This window comes from Zingiber officinale, chromosome 9B (genome assembly GCF_018446385.1).
Source record: "Zingiber officinale cultivar Zhangliang chromosome 9B, Zo_v1.1, whole genome shotgun sequence".
Lineage (NCBI taxonomy): Eukaryota > Viridiplantae > Streptophyta > Magnoliopsida > Zingiberales > Zingiberaceae > Zingiber > Zingiber officinale.
The window spans coordinates 57,236,822-57,241,975 of NC_056003.1; positions in this window are offsets into that span (position 1 = coordinate 57,236,822).

Here is a 5,154-nt window from a genome sequence, read left to right on the forward strand (position 1 = left end):
CATGGGAAGAAGGTCAACAAAAATAATTTATGGCCATATGGAATAGCTATTGTGTCAAACTGTACAGAGACATGTGTACTACATCAGAAAGAAGGGCACAAGACCGACGTATGTTTTCGAGATGGTATGGAGTGCATGGAATTTATATAATTTTGTCCCAAATTATTTGTGCATGCAGGAACATGAACTAGTCGCCAGCCTACTTGTATGAAGGTCTTTCTTAAGACTCACAAGAAGAATGATAATACATTTGTCGATCTCAGATCGAAGATCATACACGTAAGCTTATTTACTTTATTACATTTAACTTTCTATCATTATTAACTTTTGTAATTATGATTAACTTGAATAATATTCATATTATATTTTTTTCACACAGGATCATATAGAGTGGCTTAAGCATCTCAGCCACCAGCAAAGGGTGGGGGGAGTCATAGTCTCTATCCACCGAGGCACTAAATGATATTTATTATGATGTTGTCGTTGGACGGACAAAACACTCCACCCTCTATGGTCTTGGCTCCCAAGCCAAAGTCGTATTTGATCGTCTAAGGACTCCTAGGGGTCGTGATGGTTCCTCTTCTTCTTTTTCTTCATCTTCTTCTTCTTCTTCTACTGAGATGCAGTCTTTAAGACGGGAAAATCAAGAACTGCGTACTTAAGTTGCCTCAATGGATCAGAAGATGAATGAGTGGATGGCGGTTGAGCGACAACGAGCTAAGGATGATCGAAAGCGAAAACAGGATCACGATGCTCTCATGGCTTAGATGCGAGCGTTCGTAGGTCATTTGCCCCCACCGCCACAGGAGACTCAGGATCCATCAGATCATGATCATTAGTTTTTTTTAAGTTTGTTCAACCATAACTTAAAATTTTTTATCATCCATAACTCATGCAAAATATATTTATTATGATTTGATAATTTACTAGATTAATATTTAAATTTTGTGTTACTATATGTTTCAGGAGTTCAGACTTATTGTCATTGATGATCATATTTGCTCATGCTAACTATCCAGGTATTAAAACTTATAATATATATGCAACATTTTTAGTTATATATAAATATAATATAAATCTATCATATTTGACATTATATAAGATTTTCTATTATAATCTTAGATATGGATGTACTATTTGGATTATGAGTGGCTATTGTAGTTTTTTTTTTTTTTTGTTTGTAAGAATGTTTCTATTATAGATATGGATAGATATGAGTTTCTATTAGTATTTGGATTGTGAAATGTATGGATGTATGAATGTGAAATGTATTTGTGGATTGTGAACTTTTTATATCGTTTGTATATAGGAAAATGCCATCGTTTGTGATGGTACTTTATGTGTATAAAAATTGTATACAGTTTATGGGTTGAATTAAAATGACATTTGTGATTTTTTTTTAATTTTTCGACGGAATTAAAAATCAGTTGGTAGATATCGTAAATATTTATTGACGAAATGTCCAATTGCGTCAGTACTCTCCGACGAAATTGGATAGTCCGTCGGTAATTACCGATGGAATTGGACATTCTATCGGTAATTCCATTTAGGGATTCCCGACGGAATGTCCAATTCCGTCGGTAATCTCTAAATGGGATTATGATGTATTAAGACAAGATTTTCGACAGAATACATGTTCCGTCAGTATATATATACCGACGGAAACAGATATTTCATCAATATATTTATCGACAAAACAGGTATTCCATCGGAGTATACTTTTTCGACGAATTTTACACTGACACATTATTTTCCGTCGGTAAATACCTCTATCGATGGAACTACGACGGAATAATCTGTCAGTAATGCTATTTTTTTTTGTAGTGAGTATTATAATGCTTATTTAATAGTCCTCTTCAGAGAGGGGTTTCAAATGGATTAACGTCTTTGAATGCCCGTCTCATTTTTATTTATTTATTTATTTTTATTTTTTTTAAATTGAAAAAAATAATATTATTTTTTAACAAATATTAAAAATATTTTTTAAAAAATAAAATTATTATTAAAAAAATAATAATTTAAATATTTTAAAATATATTTATTTAATATGATATAATTTTAGGAGGATTATTTGAATGGTGAGACTAATAAATAATAAGTGTTAATGTTAAAAGTAATGTGGGTGAAAGATATATGTTATAATGAATATGTGACAGTGGACCTTATATTTTTTATGAGGTGATGAATATAATAATAATAATAATAATAATAATAATAATAATAATAATAATAATGTATTGTAAATACTCTGATAACACGATGTCCAACTTTTACATTCTAATTAACATAGGAGACGGTCAACTCACGGTCATATAAAAGTTCTCAATCAATCCCTAAAGATAAATCATGAAAGTACAATATCAAATAATAGGCAGTTGACTTCAAGATCTTTATCGTCCCAACACTGAATCAGTACTTATGAAGGTAAACTTATATACTTTTTTCATCCATAAGATCGAACCAGGACATTCTAAAAATCAAATCAATACTACGTCTTAACTGTCGCCCCGTGACCATGACTTCTTCGTCCTAAAGTAAATAAATCATTTGGCAAATAAATTAAAAGAGCATTTATTCATATATAAAAAAAAATCCTTCTGGTACTTCATGGATATAATATAATATAATATAATAATAAAGTACTCGTAAGAATAAGAATAATTAAGAGGACCATAATTTGAATGAATAAATATTTTAGGAGTTGGTTTTCGAACGTGCATATAATGTGCTTTGACACGACTTGACTTGGTCTAACAAGTCAGGTTAAGCAGGGATGACTTAGATCACACCCCGAGCTTAAGAACTAAAGAAAATATATATACACACACACGAAACTGATATCCTACTCGTCATCACTCTACGCACACAGGATATCAACGTGTTCCTTTTTGTTCTTTTTTATATATATATTTTTTAATTTTTATAATCAATATTTTCTCGAATATAATCCCAAATATATTATTATACCCCGTAAACACATTACTATATCCGTAAACCTCTAACTTTTTTTTATTTTTCTTTTAACTAAACACTATAATTCAGTTGGGAAATTGGAACCTAGAGGCAAAAACATAAAAAATTTTAATATAGTTTTTTTTAACTCTTTACCCTTAGGGTTTAGGTTGTAAATACCCCGTGGGGTGATTTTGATGTGATCAACAAGTCAAGATTAGGTCCTGTTTATGTTTGATGTCTTGTGTCTAAGTGTGTAGGAACTTAGAAACACAAGAAGTCGAGCGAAAGACGATGTTAACGAGAAGGATGACACGGGAGAGAGTCGATGAGCTCAGTGCGTCCAAGGGATGAGGTGCTGCGGAAGAGTACGCTAACGGATGAGAAGGAAGCGTGTGACATTTCTGAGGGACAAGAAGCCGGAGCGGAAGATTGCTATACGAGAAGACCGGAAGATGGGTTCGGGTGAACCCAATTCTGAATGGTCGAAATGCGAACGAAGTCGAACCAGAGGAGAAACTAGATAGTCAACTTGGTGCTAATTGTTTGGGCACCTGGACTGGTCCAAGCACCAATACGGCCTCGACACCCTGGCCCTCGGGCACCCCTAGGGGTGCCTCCTCGATGTGCTACTGAGCTAGGGCACGTCAACTGTGTTCGGGTACCCCGACCAGGATAAGTTTATCTATTGCGAACCATTGTCAGCGTGGATAAAATTTTATCCACGACCAGACGCCGGACCCCATCCAGGCGCCCGGAGCTGTCATGTCAACAAATGGTCAAATTCGACCAACATATAATAAATAGAGTCCTGGTCTCAGTAGTTTAGAACAACACTTGTAAACAAGTTGTGTACTTCAATTTCTAGTTCTGTTTTTTTACTTTTATGAGCTTTCAACGTTGTAAGAGGTTACTCTGCCTTTTGAAGAAAGAGATTTTTAGTGAACTATATTTACCTTGGATTAGGAATCTTCTGGTTGCAAACCAAGTAAATATTCTTGTCTCTTTCTTTATTTTATGCATTTACTTTTTATTTCTTAACAAATGTTTGCTTAACTTAGTCTAAAGATCAAGAAAAAGTATTCTTGTAGTTTCAAGCATAGTTTGTAGAATCGCGATCCTATGCAGAATCGATTTAGGGTCAGGATCGGGTCGTAGAATCGTACGATCCTACCAAAAACCCTTAAAATCTTATCATACATGATTAATAATTAGAAAAATACATAAAAACTCATTTATATATAAATAAATAACTAATTTTGTATATATATGCAATCATTTACACCCAACACCTTAAATTACATTACTACATGTATAAATTTAAATTAACTTGTAATTCAACTATCATTTTCGCATAATAATAATATTTATATTTTCAAATCATAAAATGAAAGAATATAAAATTTCTATTAACACAATAATAATAACACATTAATGTCAAAAATATTTCCTTGATTTATAAGATAATTCAATTTAAAGGCCAACAAAACACCTAACGTATATAATGTTGGGACCGATGTGCCCGCTAGAGGGGGGGGTGAATAGCGTTTTGTCGCGCTTGCGTCGGTTTGCTTCGTCTTGTTGTTGTGTAGTGGAATACTCGAAGACAAACACTCACAATGCTAACACTTAGGATTTACTTGGTATCCACCTCAAGAAGAGGTGACTAATCCAAGGATCCACACACGGCACACTATCTCCACTAAGAATAACTCCTTCTCGGTCGCAGCCGGAGGCGGAGAAACCTCGTACAAATCCACACACAGCAACACAACTCACACAAGAAAAAAATACAAGATATAACTACAATACACCTTTCTTCTTGCTTACTTATTGCTTGTTGTTGTCTCTTGAACCTTGGGAATGCACCAAAGCGCCTTCAAGAACTTTACGTTCTTCTCCTGCGATCTTCAACGATTTTCACGCGAGCTTCTTTCGATCTTCACCGCCAATTCTTGAAGGCGCTTGGGTGCATTCCCAAGGTTCAAGAGGCAACAACAAGCAACAAGTAAGCAAGAAGAAGAGTGTATTTCATTTATATCTTGTATTTTCTTCTTATGTGAGTTGTGTTGTTGTGTGTGAGTTTGTACGAGGCTTTTCCGCCTCCGGCTGCGACCGAGAAGGAGTTGTTCTTAGTGGAGATAGCGTGTCATGTGTGGATCCTTGGATTAGTCATCTCTTCTTGAGGTGGATACCAAGTAA